At 37.7% G+C, this 26,892-nt stretch overlaps 1 long non-coding RNA gene across 1 annotated transcript in view; it reads left to right on the forward strand.

The window, feature by feature from the left end:
• LOC113925977 overlaps positions 1 to 26,892 on the forward strand; it is a 313,329-nt gene that overhangs the window by 245,437 nt on the left and 41,000 nt on the right. Inside the window, exon 2 of the long non-coding RNA XR_003521101.2 lies at positions 9,550 to 9,705. This is a non-coding gene — a long non-coding RNA (uncharacterized LOC113925977). The remainder of the gene's footprint in view (positions 1 to 9,549; positions 9,706 to 26,892) is intronic.

The raw sequence follows: 26,892 nt of genomic DNA on the forward strand, positions 1-26,892 counted from the left end.
CAACCAACAAACAAAAAATCCCTGCCCTTCTCCTTTAACAGACTATTAACTGTTAATATAAGTTACAGTATTTTTGTCTTCATTTAGCTAGAGACAAACTGACATCCCACCTCCTAAAAAAATTAACTGAATACTACGAATTCCAATTTGCTAATGTTATGCCTTTCTTGCTTCCTTTTTCTTTTTTACTTACTATTTTCCCTAAATCCTGGTCTTTGCACCTTGTTACTTTTTAATTTTGTTTCATAACATTTTTATAAGCAATTTTAAATCTTTTAAAAAACAGGGCAAGGTATAAATAATGAATAATACATCCTTCAGGGCCTGTTAAAATGCTGCCACACACAAGAATTTCCCTGCTCTTACATTCTTAAAATAGTCTTAAAATAATGATGTTCTCTTCTGAATTTTCTTAGACTATTATTTATGCCCCTTGCATGTCATGAATTTTTTAAACGTTGTAATGTTTTAAATTGTGCAGTGTTTAATAGTTTAGTAGAAAATATGCAACATAAACATGAGGCAAGGCTCATAGCAATAGAAAGAGGCCCATGAACCTACCTTCTAACTTAAGTCATCTACTATAATAAACACTTCTGGAACCATCCTTGACATGTGTCCTTGTCCCATAAGCAAGTGCTTCTCTATGGCTGATTTTAATATAATGGCATTTTAATATAATATAATGGAATATTAAATGGAACTGTGAGATTATAGAATATGTGTATGATCAATTTTATGACATATTCTGGATTGTTTTCCAAAGTGGTTTTACCACTTTACATTTCTCTTAGCACCAGATGAAAGCTATTTCTTTAAAGCTTTGCCAATTCTGGGGCGCCTGGGTGGCTCAGTTGGTTAAGCGACTGCCTTCGGCTCAGGTCATGATCCTGGAGTCTAGGGATCGAGTCCCACATCGGGCGGGCTCCCTGCTCAGTGAGGAGTCTGCCTCTCCCTCTGATCCTCCCCCCTCTCATGCTCTCTCTCTCTCATTCTCTCTCTCAAATAAGTAAATAAAATCTTTATAAAAAAAAATAAAGCTTTGCCAATTCTGGGCACCTGGGTGGCTCAGTTGGTTGAGCGTCTGCCTTAGGCTTGGGTCGTGATCCCAGGGTCCGGAGATCGATCCCCACTTCGGGCTCTCCTATCAATGGCGAGTCTTCTTCTCCCTCTCCGGGAGCTCTGTGGTCTCTTTTGCTTTCCCTCTCTCTCAAATAAATAAAAAATCTTGAAAAAAAAAAAAAAAGGAAGCTTTGTCAATTCTTTGGTAGGGTCGTATTTCTCAAATTTGGCCAATCTATCCAGAAGGTATAAAATAGTATTCCATCTTGGTCTTAATTTTTCTCTCTGTGTTTGGAATCGGAGATTAATTTATCCTTATTTTATTTTATTGCCTATCATGTTCTTCACTTGTTCTTGCCTGGCAAATTTTTCATCTGGGCCGATTGACTTTTTTTGTTTTTTGTTTTGAATTCTTTATATACTCCAGGTATAAATCTGTGCGGTTATATGCATTACAGATTCCTTAATATCATCTTTTGATGAACTGAAGTTCTTAATTTTTAATATATTTGCATTTACCAATATTTACTTTTATGCTGAATAAAAGTAAATAAAATAAATATAAAGTAATATGTAAATATAAAAGTAAATAAAATTTAAAAAATAAAACAAGTTTTATTCTTTTTAGGAAAAATTTAGTTATAATTTGTTAACAGTTTCACAGTGTGTCTTTCTCATTTTAATCATTACCCATTTGGATCTGTCATATGTGGTATATATATATATGGTAAGGGTCTATCTGTGTTTATTTTTCTAAAGAGTAAACGTATGTCAACATCATATGTTGAATGGGCTCTCCTTTCCTCTGTGGTCTTCAGTGTCATCTCACATGTAACAAGTTTCCATATATTAGTGATTTTGTGTCTGGAATCTGTTTTATTCCAAAGATCAGATTGTCCATCTCTGTGCAAATACCACATGGTCTCATACAATGAGACTTTTATTGTACATACAATTATACAACTTTATAATAATCTTAATACCTGAAATAGCATGTTTACACATGCTTTTATTCTATTTCTTCTAACATTTCTTGGCTCTTCACAGGTATTTAAGCATCAGCTTATTAAATTCCCAAAGAAAAGGCAGAACAATGAAGTTTTCATTAGAATTGTATTGAACTTCGTGATCGATTTGGAAATAAATAGCAACTTTATGATAGTGAACCTTCCTATCCATGCATGTGGTGTACCTTTCAATTTATTTTGATATTCTTTTATGTTAGTCATCAAAGTCATATTTTTTGTGCTTATTTTGTTTATTCCTAGTTACTTTAATTTTTGTTGCTATTATAACTACTATCTTTTTTACTGTATTGCTGTCTATTTTGGCTTACTTATAGGTTGTAAAGTTATTTTTTTAAATGTGGACAGTTACATCATCTATAAATAACAAGCGCTTTGTCTTTTTATCTATCTTTATCTATCTTTCTGTCTATCCATCTCTCTCTCTCTCTCTCTCTCTCTCGGATAATATTAAGTGGATGCTGTGGTACTGACACACTTGTCTTTTTCCTGATGCTGGGAGAGGGGGTTGGAAAGAGGCTTCTAAATTTTTTACCATTAGGAATTATGTTTCCTATAATCTTTTTGCAGGAGAGGTAGAGTGCCTATACCCTTAATAAGATTAAGGGAGCTCCAATATAGTTCTAGTTTCATAAGAGATTGTATTATAAATAATGTCAAATTTCATGAAATTTTCTTCCCTCCTAATATGTAAACATGATAGTTGAACTATACATTTTGCATATTAAACCACCCTTCTGTTCCTGTGATAAATCTAAGTTACTTATGATAAATTATCTTTTATGATTATAACTATTTTTAATACTATTGACTTTTGTTTGATAATGTTTGATTTAGATTTTTGCATCTATGGTAATGAGTGATATTGACCTGTGGTTTTCCTTTTTTTTCTTTTTTTAAGTAATCTCTATGCCCAAAATGGGGCTCGAACTCCTGACCTTAGCTAAGATCAGGAGTCATATGCTCTACTGACTGAGCCAGCCAGGTGCCCATGATTTTCCTTTATTATATCATGGTTGTCTGTCTTTGGAAATAGAGTTGCGCTGGTTTCATGGACTCGATTGCATACTGGAGAGATTTTTAAACAAATGTAATAATCTATTGGAAAAAGATTTGGCAAAAGTCACCTGAAAGCCCTCAGGAACTGATTTTTTCTTTGAGATACAAATTACCTTCTACTTTATTTAGCTGTGGGCTACATACAATGGAATAATACATTTTTGAATGTATTAAATTATTTTTAATCACCCTGTATATCTGAAGAAGAGGTATCATCAAGGAAGACTTCCTAGAGTAGGTGATATGAAACTTGAGTTTTTAAATAATAAACAACACTAGGCAGGCAAACAGGGGAGAGAATAATAGACAAAGGATCAGCATATGGGAACACTTGAAGGCATTTTAAAGCTTTGGTAGGTGCAAGGAAATAGCATCCTATGCTACTAAATATAAAGTTTTGGTGGGGGAATGACAAGTAGATGGTAGGTAAGCAGAGGCAAGTTCAGACAGCATGCTAAGGAGCCTAGTACCTTGTCTATCTTATGATATCCTCTGTTCACAAGACAAATGGCCACTTGACTGCCTTTGAGTTTGGCCATAAAGGATACCAGAGCTCCTGTTAAAAGAAGCAACACATTCCCTTGGAGACCCTGTTGTATGTTGATGCCAATACTGAAATCAACTGAACCCTCCAAAGTAGTTTCCCTGACACATTCTGGGAGAGATGGGTCAGGGTCTGGAGATTATCCCAGCCTGAGACTTAATGTAAACCTATTAATTTAGCAAGGTTTTATAGGCATGAGAACCTAGTATAGAAATTCTAATACAGTTTAGGATAATGAAGGCGTGAGACATAGAAAATAATGGGATCTCTACAATAAACATGGGTAACGGAAATGGCTTTTATCATTAAAGTATATACAGGGATTTTTCTAGGGAAATAAATGAGAATTAACAGTTTGGAATAATTTCCCCATGTAGTTTTATTAGGCAAGCAATCATTTAACAGGAAGCACACACGAAATAGAAGGGATTAGTGGTTGGGATAGTAAGAGGGCTGTGTTAGGAATTTGCTCTTTAAAATGAACCTAATTGAGGAAAATTCAGGTAGAGGGGCATTTAGAGGGAGGATTTTGCTGGCTTTTGGTCTGAGTGAAAACACAGAACAGGGAAATGGATTTTTTGTTTTTGTTTTTGTTTAGCTCAAGACCTAGTCAAATCCCTGTAAATTTCAGGGAATGGATAGAACCCACATGATCTTTCCAAAGGATTTTTTTTTTATTTGAGAAATGAGTTCTTGGAAATTCTTAACAGTAGTACAAGCAAGAAATAACTCAAATTTGCCTTGCTTCCAAGAAAGGGGAAGAATTGACCTCAGGCTATTGTCTTCCCTGCACCAAGCACATTATCCTTTACCGTGTGTGTGAGCAAGTAGATGTCCGATGTTAAAAGTTTTGACTGAGGAAACCAAAAAAAAGCATCATACTCGTTTAGGGATAAGAAACCCTGGGTTAAAAGTGTGGTACCAGGAGCCCAACCTCAGTGTTCTCAATTACTGGTTGAATCATTTACGCTTTCCGGGCCTCAGTTGTTCGATCTATAAAATAGGCTAACCTGTGTGTACGTAGTTTCTTCTGACTGTAACATTATATTACTCTTCATAAAAATGCATCTCCCTGCTTGTAGTGACCATTGGGGTGTGTGTGTTTGTGTGTGTGTGTGTGTGTGTGTGTGTGTGTGTGTGTGTGTGTCCCGGCTAGCATCTATTTCCCTTTCTTCAGGCAACAGCATTTAGATTTAGTTTGAGAATTTGCTCACACTCTGTTCTCTGGTTATTATTACAGAAGTTTCATAACTACTGACACTAATGTACTCCCAACATGTGGTATATGCCCTGCATATGATAGGTGTTTAGTACATATGTGTTGGGTATTTGTTGAATAATACAGCTCATGGGGGGAGGTTCCATTCCCACTTCCAAGGGGATGCTAGTGATCCAAGCCTAGCTGATAAAAACTATCACGGTGATACTGTTTTTGTTTTTAAAAGAAATATGTATGTAACCTAAGTTGGCCAAGTGAGGGTTCAATTTCATGATTTTTTTCTATTGAGGTAGAAAACTTGACTTCTAAATTTGAAGGTAAATTGAAGGAGTCACTGGGGGTCACTATAAGAACTCTGAGAATTCTAAGCAACCCACAGGAAAGCAGAACTGAGAAGAGAGGAGAGGAGAGGAGAGGAGAAGAGGGGAGGGGAGGAGAAGGGAGAGGAGAGGAAGGAAAGGAGGAAGGAGAAGGAAAGGGGATAATGATATAAAGTAATGCATGATGATATAGTTTGATTACCTGGATACACACTTTATTCCTTCCCAAAGAAGATAAATCTCCTGGGCCTTTCAGTTACAAGTGGCAATGAATTCCCTATTCTGTTTAAGCTGGTCTGATTTTTTGTAATTTGCACTTTAAAAAAAAATCTCAATTTCTTGGAAAAGACTGAAAAACTGGGATGAAATTGGAATGCATTTGTCTGAGACAGGGAAATATTCCGAAGTGAATTAGGTCATAACTGATATGAAGAGATTTCTTTCAGCGGTGTTTTCACCCCCAAACCCATTACAAACCCATTCGGGACTTGGGGTCAAACAAAACTGTGTGCATAATAAGTATTTATTATGTACAGGTTGTGTGTCTCAGCTCAGGACCTAGAAGTACATAGGGAGTGTTTAATCAGTTAGGCAGAATGAGTAAGTGAATAAATGAATGAACTGGGCAAGGCTACCTAACTCTCCTGTAGAAAAAGGCTGTATGACTATAATGTTGCATTTTTATCTGAATGTTAATTTCCTGAACATCGTACACAACCAACAATAGCTTGCTTTCCTTATTTCACGGTGATGGAATTGAGTGAAAATTAATATATCCAAGGTAAGCTCTAAGAAAAGGGAAGAGAGAGACAGAGACAGAGAGGAAGGGAGGGAGAAGAAGGAAGGAAAAAGGGAAGGAGGAAAGAAAAAAGGAAGACAGAAAGAGGCAAGTCCATAACAATATGACTAAACTCAGCCTTTCTGGAAAGAAGTTTTTATATAACCTTTACGTTGCGTTTAACAACCTTCTATCCTTCCTGCCCATTTGTCCCAGAATCTCACTGCCCACCCCTGGGGCATCAGTTTTTATAGGTGGGATTCAGAGTAGAAACCGTATTATTCTATAGGAGCAGGATTCGTATCCTTTGCCATGAGGGAAGCTGATAGGATATTTTGTCTAGTAAAGTCATCTGTATGCACCGCCATCATTCTCCGAGAGTCAGTGATAAGGTAGTGTTTGCTATGCCGCACAGCAAATTATACCATCAACAGACTGACAAGAACAAAAGGAGGACGCCAACATGGAAATAGTTACTACCGGTGTCAAGTAAAGTGCCACTCTAATTAATATATATACACTTTTGTGAAATGTTGATAGAAAATATTGCATGTGGGGAGTTGCCTTGTGTGAAAATTTCTGCAACAACCTAGTCACTTTCTGCTTGAAACCCATGTTTCTGAATTATTTTTGATGGAACAGTGGCACAGTGTAGATGTCGCATTTGTGCTTTTAAAATGACTGGTTTTTTGGAATTGGAAATATATGATTAAAAAGTAAAACTAAGATTTTAATGGAGTGAAGTTAATTTAGGAGATTCTAACAAGCAGGCTGGGGTAGGCAAGAGTTGGCCCTGGTTCACTCTTTATAATTGCCAGAGAGAAGGAAGGAGGACTTCCTTCCTCAGGTGGCAGGCCAAGTATGTATTCATTCCCTTGCCTTCTGGAAGTGAATGTAGGTATGTCTGTGTAGGTCCCTTTTGGAGAGGGAAGAGGTGGTCAGGAGGCTTTGCAACACCCCAGTTTCAGTGTACGGTTCTATATGATTCTCCCTACACTACCACTAAGTGTCCCTGAAACCCATCACGATGACTTTGCATTCCCACAAGTGGACAGTCTATGTTTTAGAGGGGTGTTTCTGCAGGTATGGTCCAGGGACAGCCCCCTTCATGATTGCGTGGGGTGCGTGTTCAAACTGTGATCCCTGAGCCCCACGCTAAGCCCACATCATTTCTGGCCGGGCCCCGGAGGGACCTGCAGTGGGAAATTTGCAATTTGAAAACCACTACCAGAAACAATACCACATAGTATAACACTGTGATTAAGAGAAAATATTCGAACCAAGTTGTCTGGCTTTGAATTCAGGTTCTACCAGTTAGTTAGGGCTGAGAAACATTAAGTTTCCTTACACCTCAGGTTGCTTGTCTTTAAAAGAAGCACAGTTACACATTATATATTAAGTACCCAAATCACACCTATATTGTGAAAATGAAATAAGTTAATAGTGTAAGCATCTTGGAGAAGTGCTAAGCTCTAAATAAGTGTTAGTTAATAATATTTTAGAGGTGGTACCAGATCAGGGAATTCTCCTAATTCATACAATTTTCCCAGACCCCCCCACCCCCCTCCCCACCGCCTCGCTTCATAGTATTTCCTTTATTTTGATTTTGAAGCTCCGGGAGTGTAGGGATTATGCTGATTTGCTCACTTCTTTTGCACAGTACCTGGGATATTATATGGTGAATAACTGGAAAAAATTGATTTAATACTACCTTCTGATTCCTTATTAGAACCACCGGCAAAGGAATAATAGTCAACAGCTTTCTGGCTCATAGAAAATTAACCTTAGGATTTTAGGATTGAGAAAAATGTGTGGACTCTTCAAACATAGAAACTTGCCCTATGAAATACAGCCTTGCATTCCCTTATGTTGTTGCCTTTCTTTTTTTTCCCCCTCCTCCTTTTGCATAGAAGGAACCTCCCACTCCTGGCTTCCCTCCTCGCCTCATCTACCCCAATTCCCCCTTCCTCCTCTAAGCTCCAGATCTGGGCACCTACCTTTACATTTTCCACCAAGGGCCACAAACTCTCTTAGCCAGAGGGCACCACCACGCCTGCTTCACTGTCTACCTGAGGAGTTTTCTTGGCATCTTCCCCATATCTGTTCTAAACTGTTTGTCAGTGGATCTGTGTCTTTCTGTGTTTGATGAGCATCTTGTGGTCAGAGCCTTGTCTCATTTATCCGCATATCACCAGGGTCTGGCACAGGGCATCGCGCACATTTCAGTGTAAGAAAGGAAAGGACCAGGGCACCGGGTGGCTCAGTCGGCTAAGTGTCTGCCTTTGGCTCAGCTCATGATCCCAGGGTCCTGGGATTGAGCCCCGCGTCGAGCCCTGCATCCACTTCCCTGTTCAGCTGGGAGGCCTTTTCTCCCCCTCTCTCTACCTGCTGCTCCCCCTGCTCATGCACTTGATCTCCTGTGCAGTGCATGCACCCTCTCTCAAATAAATAAATAAAATCTTTAAACAGACCAAACAAACAAACAAAAAACAAGAAGGGAAAGAACCAAGGGAAATGCAGCCTAGGCTTCTTCTCTTTGCTTGTGTTCTCTTCCTCATCATCTGCAGACATCCATCTAGGTTATTATTATATCAGTAGAAACATGGCATTGGACCTGCTAGGGGCCAGACTGGCCAATTAGAAAGTGGGATTAGGCTAAGGCACATCCCTTCAAGGAGTATCCCAAGCATACCCTGCAGACACTGCGAGGATTCTCCTAAGCTAGCCTCAGAAATCACTCAACCATGCTTCTCTTACATTCTCTTAATCATGGGCCGATATCAGCTGCCAGCCCAGCTTTAAGGGAAGGGGACTCTTAAAAGAGCATGCATCAATATGAGACACTTGACTCATCGGTGGGGAGGAGGAAGATCTTTCCAAGACAAGCCTCTGTACCCTCCCTTATCTTTTTCTGTCTCCTCAGACAAATTATGGAGAAATATGTTATCATGAACACTGCAGAAACTTTTAGACGTGCTACACCTGGTTTCAAAGTCTGACTCCACCGCGTACCAGGCACCTGTTATCTATAAGGGAGCTAATAATACCAAACTTACATTGTAGGGTTACTGTGGGAATTAAAGAGTATATTGGCACAGCTTCTATTGTTAATATTATTTTCACAATTTAAGAAAAAAAATCATGAAAAATACCTAACATGAAAAACAGATAAAGTGCAAGATTTATGGTATTTTTCCCCTCTAAGAAATCTCTAAATCAACCCCATTCTAAATGTCATTAAACAACATAAGATTATATATTTTCAGCTCAGTTTCAATATATTTTATATACAGGTGGCCCTTAAATCTGAAAAGAAATCAATAACGTTTAAATGCTCTATTGATTTCAATTTACCAACAACAGTGTGTAGCCAGAAACTCGCAAATATCCTTTGTCCAGATGAATTGTTGATAACACAGTGTACCAAGATACTTTACCTTTATATCATTAAATTAAATGCATATCAAGAACATCCAAACCTATTAGCTTTCATAATTTTCCTATGAGAGAATATTCTGAATCCATCTTCCTTTCTTTTTTAGGAACCCTAGGCCAGAGAGATTGAGTGACTTGACCAAATCCACTCTCCACGCTTATTCTCCTAGAGAGAGGACTGTTCGTGTGCTTCTGTGAGTCTATGGCCTTGTTACAACCAAGCGCAAACTGCTGTCCTCGCTCCCTGCTAGATGTTACCCAAGGTAAAAAAGACTGCTATGCAAGGTGTTATTCCACTTCAGCCATCAAGGTTTCATCTTTTTGATTAGAGAACCAAGTAAAAACCTTGGGAAAACAAAGGGCAAGAGTATACTCTGATGACATTTTTGGGTAAAATCAGAATCTCTGACCCCTGAAGATGATTTGTTTTGAGACGTATGGCAAAATGAATTTCCAATAATTTAGTTTCACTCATGCCTTCAAAGCCAGCAGAGATATCCAGAGGTCAATTAATGCAAGACCCAAATACACTTCAATGCAGCAAGAGTGGACCTTTCTCTTCTAAAATTGCTCGCAAAAGAATCTCTCCTAGCTCTGGTTCTTACGTAGATAATAAAACATTTACTCTTGTATCCAGAAAACATTCCTTATCCATCTTTCCCAGTTTTCTTATTCTGAATATGGAGGAACAGATGTTCAGAGTCCTTGTCCAGTGCTGTTGTCCAGTGCCGACTTTGTCACTCCAGCCACACCTCCTGACTGTGCTATAGACATCACACTCCCTAAACATCTGCAACTTATGATAGGAATGTAGATGTTGTATTGTCAACATGAAATATCAATTTCGGTGATGACTGAGGACTTCATAAGGACAGGGCCATCTTTTGATCTCTAATCCCAGTTTTTCTTACATTGTCCCCATTAAGAAATCTCTCCTTTTATTCCAGCATTGGCTTGGTTTTTCTGGACTATCATTACCTGGTGGTTTCTTCCACAACTCTGCTGATGGCTACCATTTACTGTGTGCACAATATGTGCCAGAGACTGTGCAAAAATAATACATACATACACATAAGCTAGCCTCAGAAATATATTATATTATTACATATTCTATATATTCTATATGTAATTTCATTTAGTTCATTGAATTCTTACAACAACCTTACCAGATTTTCAGAACGGAGTCTTAGTACTTGTCTAATATGACATGAAAGTTAATGGTGGGATTAGAAATTGATCCTATGTTTTCTGGCTCTAAAGCCCATGTCCTTAAATATGATACTCTTCTGCCTTCAGGTATCATTGCAAGATGCTCTTCGCCATTCCTAAGCTGGATTTGTCTCTGCTCTCTTACCAGTTCCTCCTAAGGGAAGCAATATTACTGAACTGGTTGATTAGAATCAGAGATATTTCCTAGAACACACTAAATGAGTGGGCTGGGTTCCTGTGTCTTATGGGCAGTAGAACAGTGAGCTTTCTTTCACTCTCCTTTGTGGTCAGAGGTCAGTGAGAGGACTGGATTCATTTCTGTATGGAAGGAAGTGCAACATCTTCCCTCTGCTTTTTCCTGAGATATGCTCAAGGCTTAGTGGTGTGTCAAAGGGTGACACTTTGCCTGGGCTGGCTCCCCCTTACTCCATCCTCTCCGGTACTGGTGAGTGTGGTGTATTCTTATCGCATTACTTGGTACGATTGCACCTGAGCTCAGAGAGGGGAGCGAGAGAACAAGATTATAGATTAAAAGGAAGGAACCTCACTTAGTTATTCCAATCTGAATCACTGAGAAGGTGAAAAACAGCCCTGTTAACGCCAGAGTGCAATGTTTCAAATAGAAGATAGATGGTGATCAAACAAGTCAAACACTATAGCCATTCTGACCAAGTTTGGATAAGATATGGACAAGGTTCCTCATGACCACAGAAGTGACTTAACCATCCTTATCTCTCGGTATACACTGTCTACTTTGAGTGACTGCTGCTTCTTTAGTATGGCAATTCTAACTTCACTTTGTTCTGCCTGCCTCACAGATTAAATTTATTATGATACCCAGTCATTAAATTGCATTTTTATAACATCTGAACCCCAGCTGGTCCCTGCTTCCCTAAACCCTGCTTAGAGCCCTCTATTATCCTTATCAACCTGTAAGAGGACTAGTATCAGAAAAACAAGACACTGCATATGAAGACATTTCCTAAATAATGAAGTACACAAAAATACCCAAATCCACAATAGCCAAACTATGGAAGCAGTCCAAGTGTCCATCGATTGATGAAAGGATAAAGAAGATACATCACGTGACATATATAATGGAATATTATTCAGCCATAAAAATAATTAAATCTTGCCATTAGCAACAACATGGTTGGAGCTAGAGAGTATAATGCTACGTGAAATAAGCCAGTCAGAGAAAGACAAACACCATAAGATCTCACTCATGTGTAATTTAAGACACAAAACAAAGTTAAAAAAAAAAGAGAGAGAGAGAGAAAAAAAAAGAGGAGACAAACCAAGAAAGAGACTCTTAACTATAGAGAACAAACTGATGGTTACCAGAGGGGAGGTGGGTAGGGGGATAGCTGAAATGAATGATGGAGATTAAAGAGTACAGTTATCAGGATGAAAAAAACACAAAATAACAAATACCCAAATCCTGTAAGAGGCTACTCCCAATTCTTTCTTCCCACCTAGATTCCCCTGGGGTAAATCATTCCTTTTCGCAGCAAGCTAAATAACCTAAACATTCTTTTGACTAGAGATGTGTTTCTGGTGACCTTTAGCAGTGGGCTCTCACACCATGTTCTCCAAATCACACTACATTCTCCCAGTGTTGTAACAGCTCTGTATTAGGAGATTTGGAGTCCTTGCCTAGGATAAATTAGAATTACACTTACTTTTCTGTGAGAATACTATGCTTCATGCTATAGTTTCCCCAATCAAGAAGTTGATCAGGGAAACAATGTGGGTAATACTCAGAAACCAAACAGTATCTTGAACCATAAGGATTGGCAGTTTCTTTCTATCAGCCTTAATCTTTTTTGTCTGCCTTTGGTGAGCAGGACCAGATTAAGATCTTTAGAGGCGGAAAGCCCTAAAAACATTACCAATTCCTTCTGTTTATTTTTGTCCCTAGTCAGTTTTTTCCATAAGCACTTGCTTAGCCTGAGTATTAATCAGCCCATGCTGCTGTGTGCAGTCAAAAGGGACTTTTGCCAGGACTTCTGTGGTCAAGTCACACCTTCCAAACTGAGGAAAGAAACAGGAAGAAGGAGCAAAAGGCTCTACTTGCCCTTGAGCCTAAGCTACTGCTCTGTTTCAACTGAGACACACTGTTTGCAAGTGAGGGGTGTGTGGGTGTAAGGAGAAGAGGGATTATTTGCTATTTGTTTAGCTAGTAATGAAACAATTATATTATAAATAGGAGGGAAAGGGAGTAAATGTGAAATTCTAGAACTAAAACCTAGGATTCTGCAGCCAGATGCTGGAAGACTCTTCTCAGAGGGCTTATTGTGTATCAGCAAAGGTAAACATTACCAGGGTTTTAGACTGACATATGATTAGTGCTTTGATGGGAAAATACCAGAGGCTTCAGGAATTTGGAGCAAGGGGACTTAATTTAGGGTCCCCAAGGGACATTGCAGCTGAGATTTAAAGACTGGGTAGGCTGAGTAGGGAATCATGTATGGGAAAGAAGCTAGGGGTGCACACAGTCTTATGTGATGGGCAGGAAGCAAGAGAAGCTTTGAGTGAACTGGGTGTTATACGAAAACAATGAATCGCGGATCACCACATCAAAAACTAATGATGTATTGTATGGTGACTAACATAACATAATAAAATAAAATAAAATAAAATAAAATAAAATAAAATAATAAAATAAAGAAAAACAGGAAGAAGCCCCAATGATGTATTGTATGGTGACTAACATAACATAATAAAATACAATTAAAAAAAAGAAAAGAAAAACAGGAAGAAGCCCCAATGCATAAGGAATGAATGGGGAGTGCCATGGAATGGGGTTGAACCATGTTGAAGGGTATGGACTCAGTGGCCAGCGTTGTCCAAATTGGAGTACCTTTTGGGCGAGAGAAGGAGACTTCTTATTCATTCTCACTTTGCATTTTATCAAGAAAAAGTGTTTTGTCTCAGATCTCCCTCTCTCTGTACAAGTCAGCTTTCAGATATCTGCTTCTCTCCTCATCCCTGGGCTGACTTCTGGCTGCCCAACAGCTTGTTGGTCCTGAATAATAGGTTTGGGTTCTCGCCTGAAGACTCTCTCTGGCAGTCCCTGTGTGCTTGGGAGAAGTTACTCGGCCATGCTGTGCTCTGTAAAAAAAAGCAATAGTATTTGTCCTCTCATGTAAGGTTGTTGTAAAGATTAACTGAATTAGTTTGTAAAAAGCAATTCTAAATAGCTAGCACATAATAAGCAGTCAACAACTCTCATCTCTCATTATCTCTCATTATCTCATCTCTCATTATCTAATCATCTTTCATTATCGAACATGTGCATTGTTTGGTGCCTGTTCAGAGCCCATTCCAACCTCTTCTAATAATAGCACTAAAATTTATTTTGCAGAATTTCTTCTCCCCACTTTAAGTTCAAGGCCTGGCCCTATACCCCGGTCCAGGTGTGGGCACATACCCTAGACCTGGCCAGTCACAATCACAGTGATTCTTTCATGAATAGGTTGTAACCCACTCCAAATTTATGAAATTTGATCCTATGGCTTTTTGTCAGAATGCTAGGGAAGAGAATCTCTTTTTACCTGGGCATTACTAGGTAGAATGGAATATAAACTTAGAGTGGTCACCAAGAGGGGATTTCCATCCTGAGAATGAAGCCAACACAGAAAAAAAAAAACAAACATACCTGAAGGATGACGACCTGACCATTCAGGTTCCTTACAATCTTCTTTGAGCACTAAATTCAGTTATGTTTTAAGCAAATATTTTATTTACATTTTTTTCTTAAATTAGTAAAAAAACCTGTATCTGAGTTTTCGTCAGTTTGAGCAAGATGGCTTCTGTCCAAAGAGCTCTAACCCATTGACTTCACTGAAGCACTTTCTGATTTGCAAGCAGTTCAAGGAGGGACAAATGGGCTGAATATCACAAGCTGACCCAGGAGAGCACTGCTGAGCATAGTTATTACTAATGCATGTTCATATTCATATTCCCTCATATTCCCTCACAAATGATATCTCTTTCTGTTCTCAAGTCAGATGAGGTCTATGGACGCAATGACTCAGAACATTTGGAGCCTACCAGAGCCTTCTGGTCCTGGTTTTCCCCACATCCTGGGCCCTTTTGTTTTCCTGGGTTACAGCAGACTCTCTAAGTCGTTTCCCCACCCCCTCCATTTCAGGAGAACAAATCCATACCATAAGTCCATTTGTACCCATTTTTAATCATCCTTTCTAGGTCTTCCTTGCTCTTCCATCCCCCATTCCAGTCCTTCTCAGGTCAGGGAAACGTTTTATTTCAACTTCAGCTGGGACATCAAAGAGATGGGTTTCAGCTCCCAGAGAGACTCAGACGGAGTCAAGGGGAAAGGAGGAGCATGAAGAAATATTAAAATAACACCCAAAATCAGTGAGAAGAAACAACTGGAATTAAGTGAAATGGGTCCCAAGATGGTGAGGGAGGTCAGTGCTTCATTGAAAATTAGATGAGAAATTTACCCTGTAGTTTCCTGCTATAGCAAAAATAGAAGAAAACACAGCCAGCATTTGCATCAAAGGGGCAGGAGGGCTTTGAAGGGCAGATAAGTCTAGAAGTTAGGAGCACAAATATCAGAATCAGTCAAATTAACTGTTGTATTTTGGTCAGCTCTCTTTACAGGTTAGTGAGAAAAAAAAATCTTGCTTTGTTTGATTTACATAACTTCTAAAAACACACACAAAGGCCATTTAGTTTTTCATTTCTTAAGAACTCTGGCTTTGATTCTCAACTCTTCTACCTTCTAATTGCACGACCTTGAAAAATGTTCTAAACCTCTGTGGCCGTCTGATGTACAAGATAAAAATGATTATCATCATTGTCTTGAGTCAGAGAACTATTATTAGAACTAAACAAGACACTGAATATAGACATTTTCTAAATAATGAAGTACACAAAAATAATAATTATATATACTACTATTATCATCATTGCTATTATTTTGTGGAACATAAATTGAGGTAGAGACTAAAGAGCACAATGAATTTCTTTCATGCAGATTGTTTCATAACTTGCTATATCAGTGGGCACATTCTTTTCAAAATGACAAAAGCAATACATCAGGGATTTGAATCATTCTTTTCCTAAGAGGAAGGTACTGAGTTTATGATGATTGATTGTGACCTTGAAAATATAATTATTTCCATGGTACTGAAAATGCAATTTATTCTTTTCAGTATTTAGGACAGTTGGAGGAATTTCACAATGACCTGCAGAAATGGTGGTGGGGCACTTGCAATTCAAAATACAAAAAAAAAGTATTGTAGAACCATAGAATCAGTTCTCAAATGGTCTTTGCAAATGGATTAAAATAAGCATTTTTTAAATGTCCATATTTTTAATCATATAGGTTATTAATTATTAATCTTGTTAATCAAAAAAGTAAGAGAAAAATCAAATCATAGGTATCAACTATGCCTAAGTATTTCCACCTAGGTTTGGTGTGACCTACAATAAATGTAGATTTCTAGCTCTAAGAGATTGAGAAAACAGATGGAAGTTCCCCATATTTACCCTGACTATGCAGTATAAATACATGGTTTCTGATATTTCAGAGTAGAAAGCTTAGGTCCAATATTTACTAGCTTTGCTTCTTCAAACTTAAAATCAATTGCTTTGGGTCTCAATTTCCTTATCTGTAACTTGGGAACACTAATAACTTCTTTGCAGACTTATATCTATAATGGGCCCTATACAGAATAGATGTTCAACAGATAGTAGCAATTATTAGCACTTCCAAATTTGAAAAATGAAAGTCCAGATTATTTTATGCTATATATCTTTATATCTTGTATCTTATGCTTTCCCTAAACTAGAATTAGATTTTCTTTTGTAACCTTGGAATAAAAAATGGTATTTTTCTTTGTCTTCTTAAAATCCTACATAATCTGACTCTACCCAGTTAGATCCAACTTCCAACTTTATTCATTCCTTTTATGCAGATCCTTAAATGCCTATCCATTCCTACACATTTCTGACTCAATGACCTTTTCCTTACAATTTCTCCAAATATTTTCCTCACCTGAGTACTCTTCTCCAACCTTTCTACTCATCCATATTTTAAACATCCTTTGAAGCTCTGATCAGTTCTTTTAGACTGTAGAAAAGCCTTACTTCTCTTTTAGGGAAAGAAGGTGATAGAAAGAAGGGGTCATTGTGATAGGTAGAGTAATGACCTTCCAAAGATGTTCATTTCCTAACCCATGGAACCTGTGAATATTTTAGATTACATGACAAAGGGAAATTAAGATTTCAGATAAAAATTAAGATTGTTAATCAGCTAACTTTATGGTAGGGAGATTATCCTGGATTATCTAGGTTGGCCCAATATAATCACAAAAGTTGTTAAATACAGAAAGCAAAAAAGTCAGTGTCAGAGTAATGCATCATGAGAAAGACTTGGCCAGCTAAAAAAGACTTGCTGCTTTTGAAGATGGAAAGGAGCCACAGCCAAGGAAGGCAGGTGATTTCTAGAAGCTGAAAATGCAAGGAAATGGATTCTCCTCTAGAGCTTCCACTAAGGAATGTAGCCCTGCTAACATCTTGACGTTAGCCCAGGAAGAGCCATTTTTGACATCTGAACTCTAGAACTATAAAAGTTCTATAAGATAATAAATTTGTGTTATTTTAAGCCACCCTGTTTGTGGTAATTTGTTACAGAAGCAATGGGAAACCAATAGTCGGCAAACTTCTGTATAGAAAATGTCTGAGGCTTTGCAGGCCACGTGGTCTTTTGTCACAACTGCTCAACTCTGCCAGTGTAGTATGAAAGCAGTCACAGACAATACATAAATCAATGGGCATGGCTAGGTTCCAGTAACACTTGATCAATAAAAACAGATGGCCAGCCAGATTTGGCTCATAGGCCACAGTTTGCTGAATGCCAGTGAGGCTTACCTATGAGCTAACACTTCCAGAACCTTGACTCCTTGGGCAAGTTATTGAATGTCTTTATATTAACAAGGGAGTCACTTATATCCATGTGGATTCTAGATGACAAACCATATCCAAAAATTCATGTTTCCCTTTCCATAATGGAAGTTGCACCTGGGAAATAGTTGCCTCGCCAAGACTGTGCTTTATGCTTTCCTTATAGTCGGGTGCAGCCATGACTTTCCAGCCATGGGGATGTGAGCTGAAGTAATGAACACTGTTTCCTTGCTTGTCCCGTATAAACCTCCCACATGACTCTCCTGCAGGTTTTTTTTTCCTCCTCTGGCTGGGTGTAATGGAGGTGATCTCAAGGGTGATCTTGAATCCCACACATTGAAGATGGAAACCCTCTGTTCTTGGGTCCCTGAATGAACATGGAAGACAGCTGCTCTGCATAACTCTTCCTCACTTACCTAAAAATAGTATGTGAACAAGAAGTTAACTTCCAGTCTTTTTGAGCCATTGTAACTTCTGGAATCTATTCATATAACAGTTAGTATACTCTAAGTAATATCTCATGCTTAAAGTTATGACAAAGATTAAATAAAATATTGTGTAAAATACTATACATAGCATATGGGATTTAGTAGATATTCAGCAAATAACAGTTATACATTCTCTTATTTCTTAATTCCTCCAACACTCTATTTTGCACTGCACAACGTAAGTTTAAACTGGGATGCTCTTCTTGACAGGGAACATTTGACAAGGAACATTGGCTTCTATTTTTGAGGCAGCATGACATAGTATTAAAAGAATGGGCTTTGAAGTTTGCTACGCCAGAGTTCACTCCCCTGCATCCCCCACTCCCATAACTATTTATTCTCTGGATTTAATTTTTCTTAACCTCCTTCATCATATGTAAAATACTAGTAAATGACAGATAGCTATTATGTTTAGCTCTTCTGTTTGCATTAATGTATGTCAAGATTTTAGTGTGTGCCAGTAAATACTCATTGAGTTGTTTATTCATTTATCAATTATTCAACATTATGAAAGTATGATGCAGTAACTAGATGCAGTTGTTTAATTTCTTTAATTCTTTTGTGATACACTATGGCATTGCCACAAGACATGTGAGCTTTAAAGACAGATAAATATGAGTTCAATTTATATTCTTTGCTGATCTCTTTTGTTTTAGTGGAGAAAAAATAACTTTGGAGGTAGAAAAGTTAGATTGGAGTTTTATGCTCATATAACAGCCATATGACTGTATTTTCATATAGCCACTTTCATATTTTTTCTTTTTTTTTAATTTTATGTTATGTTAATCACCATACATTACATCATTAGTTTTTGATGTAGTGTTCCATGATTCATTGTTTGCTTATAACACCCAGGGCTCCATTCAATACGTGCCCTCTAATACCCATCACCAGGCTAACCCATCCCCCCAACCCTTCCCCTCTAGAACCCTCAGTTTGTTTCTCAGAGTCCATAGTCTCTCATGGTTCATCTCCCCCTCTGATTCCCCCTCTTCATTTTTCTTTTCCTGCTATCTTCTTTTTTTTTTTTTTTTTAACATATAATGTATTATTTGTTTCAGGGGTACAGGTCTGTGATTTAACAGTCTTACACAATTCACAGCGCTCGCCATAGCACATACACTCTCCAGTGTCTATCACCCAGCCACCCCATCCCTCCCACCCCTCACCACTCCAGCAACTCTCAGTTTGTTTCCTGAGATTAAGAATTCCTCATATCAGTGAGGTCATATGATACATGTCTTTCTCTGATTGACTTATTTCGCTCAGCATAATACCCTCCAGTTCTATCCACATTGTTGCAAATGGCAAGATTTTGTTTTTTTGGATGGCTGCATAATATTCCATTGTATATACATACCACATCTTCTTTATCCATTCATCTGTCGATGGACATCTTGGATCTTTCCATAGTTTGGGTATTGTGGACATTGCTGCTATAAACATTGGGGTGCACATACCCCTTCGGATCCCTACATTTGTATCTTTGGGGTAAATACCCGGTAGTGCAATTGCTGGGTCGTAGGGTAGCTCTATTTTCAACTTTTTGAGGAACCTCCACACTGTTTTCCAGAATTTGCACCCGCTTGCATCCCCACCAACAGTGTAGGAGGGTTCCCCTTTCTCCTCATACCCGCCAACATTTGTCATTTCCTGACTTGTTCATTTTCGCCTTTCTGACTGGTGTGAGGTGGTATCTCATTGAGGTTTTGATTTGGATTTCCCTGATGCCGAGCGATGTTGAGGACTTTTTCATGTGTCTCAGCTGGCCATTTGGATGTCTGCTTTGGAAAAATGTCTGTTCATGTCTTCTGCCCATTTCTTGATTGGATCATTTGTTCTTTGGGTGTTGAGTTTGATAAGTTCTTTATAGATTTTGGATACTAGCCCTTTATCTGATATGTCATTTGCAAATATCTTCTCCCATTCTGTTGGTTGTCTTTTGGTTTTGACTGTTTCTTTGGCTGTGCAAAAGCTTTTTATCTTGATGAAGTCCCAATAGTTCATTTTTGCCCTTGCTTCCTTTGCCTTTGGTGATGTTTCTAGGAAGAAGTTGCTGTGGCTGAGGTCGAAGTGGTTGCTGCCTGTGTTCTCCTTTAGGATTTTGATGGACTCCTGTCTCACGTTTAGGTCTTTCAACCATTTGGAGTCTATTTTTTGTGTGGTGTAAGGAAATGGTCCAGTTTCATTCTTCTGCATGTGGCTGTCCATTTTCCCAACCCAATTTGTGGAAGAGACTGTCTTTTTTCCATTGTCAAAGATGAGTTGACCATAGAGTTGAGGGTCCATTTCTGGGCTCTCGATTCTGTTCCATTGATCTACATGTCAGTTTTTGTGCCAGTACCATACTGTCTTGATGATGACAGCTTTTTTTTTTTCAAAGATTTTATTTACTTGAGAGAGAGAGAATGAGAGATAGAGAGCCCAAGAGGGAAGAGGGTCAGAGGGAGAAGCAGACTCCCTGCTGAGCAGGGAGCCCAATGTGGGACTCAATCCCGGGACTCCAGGATCATGACCTGAGCCGAAGGCAGTTGCTTAACCAACTGAGCCACCCAGGCGCCCTTGATGATGACAGCTTTGTAATAGAGCTTGAAGTCTGGAATTGTGATGCCACCAGCTTTGCTTTTCTTTTTCAACATTCGTCTGGCTATTTGGGGTCTTTTCTGGTTGCCTACAAATTTTAGGATTATTTGTTCCATTTCTGTGAAAAAAGTGGATGGTATTTTGATAGGGATTGCATTAGATGTGTAGATTGCTCTAAGTACCATTGACATCTTCACAATATTTGTTCTTTCAATCCAGGAGCATGGAACGTTTTTCCATTTCTTTGTGTCTTCCTCAATTTCTTTCATGAGTATTTTATAGTTGTCTGAGTACAGATTCTTTGCCACTTTGGTTAGATTTATTCCTAGGTATCTTATGGTTTTGGGTGCAATTGTAAATGGGATTGACTCCTTAATTTCCCTTTCTTCTGTCTTGTTGTTGGTTTATAGGAATGCCACTGATTTCTGTGCATTGATTTATATCCTGCCACTTTACTGAATTCCTGTATGAGTTCTAGGAGTTTTGGGGTAGAGTCTTTTGGGTTTTCCACATAAAGTATCATCATCTGCAAAGAGTGAGAGTTTGACTTCTTTGCTGATTCATATGGCTTTTTAACTTTGATGTTCGTATCTATGAAGTAGAGAAACTTGGAGTAATTAAAGAAAATGAAAGCTAATGTATAAAAATTACTAATAGAAAACCTGGTGCATAATAGGTGCTCAATAAATGATTTTTATTATCGTTTTCATAATTATTATTGGGTTTGAGTTCCAAAAGCTTAAGAATAATCATTATTTTAAAGATTGGGTCATCATTATCATTATAAACAAAGGGATGTTAATTTTTTAAAGGCTGAGTACAAAACGCAAAGTCCTTATCCTAGGAGTTGATGTAATCCCATTGCAATATGCTGAACCTTCAAGAGAGTAACAGGCTTGACTTGTGCATGTATTGGCTAAGTCCTGAAGATGATAAATGATTTTCATTAAAATTCACCCTACTCTATGTAAACCCAAATACTGTACACAGTTAAATCTTCTGATAAATCAAAAAAGTCTATGTGAAAGCTGAATACAAAACAGAGGTCATTTGAAAAGTGAGACTAGTTAATCAATTTATTTGAGTATATATTTAGACATTTTGTTTAGTTATCCATCAAGCAATCATGGAAAATATAAATCACTGTTTCATGTTAGCTTCATATCATCAGACACTACACGGCTTAGGCAGTATGAAAGCAATAGATCATCACCAACAATATTTATTGAACTGTCACTGTCTGACTAGGAAAATAAAGAATCCACCATGCCAATAATGTCAAGAGACTCAAGAAAGTTCTGTCCTTCTTTCTCAATTGATCAAGGGCATAGTTTTAACCTCTACTCCTACAGAGATGGACAGGTGACAGCTCCATAGCCCCAGTTCTTAATTCTTTCCACACTGCAGATATGACTGTCCATTTGCTTTTAGGGTATCCTCTATCTGGAAGCTCTCAGAAGTTGAATGATGTTCTTAAACTTCTGCTTTCATTTTCCAGGGCTGTGCTCCGGTTCCCAAACTCCAGCTTCATAGATGTATTTGACTCCAGTTTTCTTCTCCTTCATACAATTGGCTGTCACCCTCATAGTTCTTTCTTTTAAACACTGATCTCACTTCTTCTTTATTGTCTATCAGATTCACTGGTAAGGTCTTTAATAGGTTAACACAATTATTCTGAAATGTTCATCTAATCTCTACCTGTGACATCCTATTTTCAGAAAATACATCCATGAGTAGCAAACTCAAATGCCTTTAGGGCCAGGCAAATAATGCAAAGACTGATGCCAGTTATGGATACAAGCACATTTTGCATATTATACAAGAGAATAGTATTCACTTGCACAAATATACATGCTCTCTTCTATTTTTTCTTGAAAATCTATGCTTTTGCCAGTTTTCATTTATCACTTACCACTTATTTTTTTGTTTATTTTTTACCAAATTACATTTACTTAGTTCAAAATGTTAAATACCATTAAAAGTGTTATCAAAAAAAGTAATAGTTCCCTGTCCTATACTTTCTACCCCTAATTTTTGGTGCCCCTTACCCCTTCCACCTGGTATTTATTTTTATATTTCTTAAGAATAGTCTTATATTACTGTCTGATTATCTGTTTCTCATGAATATTCTACTCTGGAAGGTGAGTGTTTAGCTTTCATAATCTTTTCCTCTTGGAAACTCTTTTATATTTCAGTCTTCCTACATTCATACCCTTCTAATATATTTAGAGCAGTGATTTTCACATGGTAGCATGCATCACAATCAGCTGGGAGGGGGGCTTGTAAGATAGATTGCTGGGCCTCATTCTCAGAGTTTCTGACTCAGTAGTTCGGGGTGGGGGACCCAAGAATTTGCATTTCTAACAATTTCTCAGGTGATCTTGACATTAGTGGTCTGGGACACATTTTGCAAACCACTGAATTTCTATAGCATTATTTGAAAAGTCAAAATTTGCTTTTTCATTTTAATGACCCAAATACTATTTAGGCCTGTGCTATACAGAACACTATAATTATATTTCCACTAGTGTGCAACATTTTCTTATTCTTGGAATTAAAGCTCTTCTTCCATACTCTTATTTTCAAATTTCCCAATAGAACTAACATTTTTTGGTGTTAGAAAACATTTAATAATATATTGATTTGTTTTATTTTTTAGAATCATCTCTTCTGGAGTCCTACTTTTATTTTATTTTATTTTTTTTAAGATTTTATTTATTTATTCATGAGAGACAGAGAGAGGGAGAGAGAGGCAGAGGGAGAAGCAGGCTCCCAAGGAGCAGGGAGCCCGATGTGGGACTCGATCCCAGGACCCTGGGATCATGACCTGAGCCGAAGGCAGACACTTAACCATCTGAGCCACCCAGGTGCCCTACTTTTATTTTATTTTTAATCTGTCTCATCCCAACTGTTTGTAGACCTCTATCACAGCTCTTTGTACACAACATCCAGAAGTGTTCTTTGCCTCTCTCCTAGATTGGATCATCTGTTTCCTGGACTCTGTGCTTTCTTGCTCTTTCATGGTTTTCACTTTCCTTCTTCTGAAGCTCATCCTTTGGCAGCTTCCCTAAAATGTGTTCTTGTATGAATATATCCTTATTATGCATACATCTTTGATTGCTAGGTTGGGTAGTTATAGATTTATAAGTTGGAAATTATTATCTCTCAGAATTTTTAGAACACTGCTTAATTGTTCTCTATTAGTGATGTTGTTGAGAAATCTGACACCATTTTAATTCTGGGAACATTTTATATGGGGGGTGTGTGTGCCTGTAATTGAAGATGTTATTTCACTGAAAATCTGTGACATTCTAGATTGAAGAAGGCTAAGGAAGAACCTTATTAAAGCTATTAGATATAAATGACACAAAACATAAAAACTTCTAAGTGAAATAAAAAGAAAATATATTTCCTTAGAGATACACTTTTCCTCCTGTAGCAGAACGTAGTTGGCATTTTGCAGGTGTATGCTCTGTATGCTTATGCTTTCCCATCATCCATGTTCATGCTTCTTTAAGGACTTTGAAGACATTTCCCCTGACTCCATGTGGTCCCACTGGGGCTGTCGGTGACAAAATCCTGTCACTATCTATAGGATAGGATAGTGGAATGATCCAGGCTGGTGATGAAGCAATGTTCCTATATACCAGATTTAGGCATGGGTACATGACCAATCTTGGTGTGTGGAGATTAAAGGAAAGGTCCCCTTACTTGCAAAAACTAGGAAAATGAAAAGGCCTCTGTGGTCAATAAGCTTACCTAATGGCCAGAGCCTTTCTGAGAAGAAAACCAAATAAAGGGAGAAACTCAGCTCTGCTAATGTATTGAGCTCCAGAATCTACTTGTGTCCTTCCCTGATACATGAAACAATAAATTTACTTTTTACTTAAAGATATAGTTCATTTTCTGACTTTTGGAATAGGTAAACCCAGAGGAATACACTTTTTATCCACTTCCATAGATGAGTCATTTATGATCTTAAATAGAATATTTGACACGGTATTAGGATTACATACTTGTAAACAGTACAGTTTTCAAAGGATCAAAGTGTCTTAGTAGCATGACCTCAAATGTTTATTTATAATTCAAATAAAAAGCTTTCTAAATACAAATATAAACTCAAAGATGAAGTAATAAAGTGATGTAGTGCAGGTGTTTGGTAAATTGTAAATGATATTAATTATTACTCTTATTGTAGTTATAATTTTTATTAAAATCACTACTATTGTAGTGCCACTGATATATTATTCTTCACACAACTGCAGATTAGAATTTAAGACATGTTGTTCAATGGGTCTAATGTCACAATATTTTTATTGTACCATCATTTATTAATGCAAATATTGCCACCACAAGCACAAATTATATGACAGACCATTACATTTCTGGAAATTTTTATCATAACCAATCATAATGCCACATGTCTCCTCTCACTGCTATTATTCCATTGAACATTTTAGTGCCTCTACTTTGTATGCCTTGCCTCTTATCCCTTTCAATCATAATCTCACTTTAATTGCCTCTTCTCTGGCAAATACAAACATTATCTTCCTTACTCCTGGAATTAATAACTTCTGTGATGGCTTATCATCTTTTTTGTTCTCCAGTGCACCTTTCCAATTAAAATGGAAATTAAATGGAACTGAAAACGACAACCAAAATCATGTATGTAGCATTTGGTTGATTTGGATTCCATTGAGTGCTAAACAGAACTCTTTATAATTCAGTCTTTTCCCTATTTATTGTTTCCCAAAGCCACTAGGAAAAAGGTCAATATATGTTGATTGTTTGTGTAGGTTTACTGTAAGATACACACATAGATAGATGGATGATAGATAGGTAGATGATAGATAGATAGATAGATAGATAGATAGATAGATAGATAGATAGATAAACTGATTGATCCTGGAAGACTTTTTATTGATTGGCATTTTCATTTCTCAGTCCTGAATTTCCTAATCCATGTGAACTGGAAATTTTATTTTTCTCTTTTATTTAAATTGTTTTCATTTCTTTCCATCTCTTTCTTGAGTATGATTCATGAAACTGTCACCTTTATGTTTATCTGGTTTCAATCATGTGAGCTCCAGGGCTCCCTGGGGAAGACTGCTTCATTCACTCTGCCAACGTCCTTCTCAGTGCCCCTGCCATTACCCTCATATGCACAGGGGTCTCATGGCCTGACAGTCTGAAACTTCTATCCCCTACAGAATGAGGATTTGGCCCCTGAGCCAATCTTGACCAAAGTAGGGTGGTCATGAACTGCTTCACATGGACGTGACCTCTTCCAGACTGAAGGGCATCCTAATAGTAGATCATTATGTCTTTTTTTTTTTAAAGAATTTTTTTTTTTTTTAAAGATTCTTCCCAGGGTACCATTTTACATTTAGTTGTCATGTCTCCTTAGCCTTCTCTTGTATTAATGACATTGACAGTTTGGAGGAATACTGATCAGGTATTCTATAGCATGTCCTCAATTTGGATTTGTGTGACATTTTTCTCCTGGTCACACTGGGTTTATGGGTTTTGGGGAGAAGACCAGAGCAAAAGTGCTATTCTTATCAAATTTTATCAAGGATACATACTATTAACACCTGACTTGATTAGCTGGTTGAGGTGGTGTTTGTAGAGTTTCTCCACTGTAAAGTCATTTTTATGTGTTTTCTATACTTTATCATTTGGGAGTAAGTCACTAAATGCAGCGCATGCTCAAGGAGTTAGAATTTTTAAGTACATGTCCTTGAGGAGGGGGTAACTACATAAACCATTGAGAATTCTTCTATATGGAATATTTGTCTATTTGACTCCATTTATTATTTTTTCAATAATTTATTTACATCAGTATGGATTCATGGATATTTACTTATTTTATACTTTGGATTATAATCTAATACTATATTATTTATTTTTTTGCTCCAATTGCTCCAGCTTTGGACATCTGGATCCCTTTCAGGTTGGTTCTCATATCCCTCTGACATACCCTCATCCTTTTGTTTCTTTGAATACTTCCTCACTTTCTGGCAACATAAGATTCTCCAGACTCATTTTGTGCATTTCCTGTCCCCACCCTGGGATCATTCATCTTTCCAAAGTGATCTGGTTCCTTTTCTTGGGGAATGATATAAGAACCAAGATCTGGGTGTTAGGTTTCTTCTCACATTTGACTGGTTTCCTGTGTTGTATCCAGCCACGTCATTACCATCAAAGGTTTTTCACTGCCCACATTTTCCA

The sequence above is a fragment of the Zalophus californianus genome, chromosome 2 (genome assembly GCF_009762305.2).
Source record: "Zalophus californianus isolate mZalCal1 chromosome 2, mZalCal1.pri.v2, whole genome shotgun sequence".
NCBI classification, from domain to species: Eukaryota; Metazoa; Chordata; class Mammalia; order Carnivora; family Otariidae; genus Zalophus; species Zalophus californianus.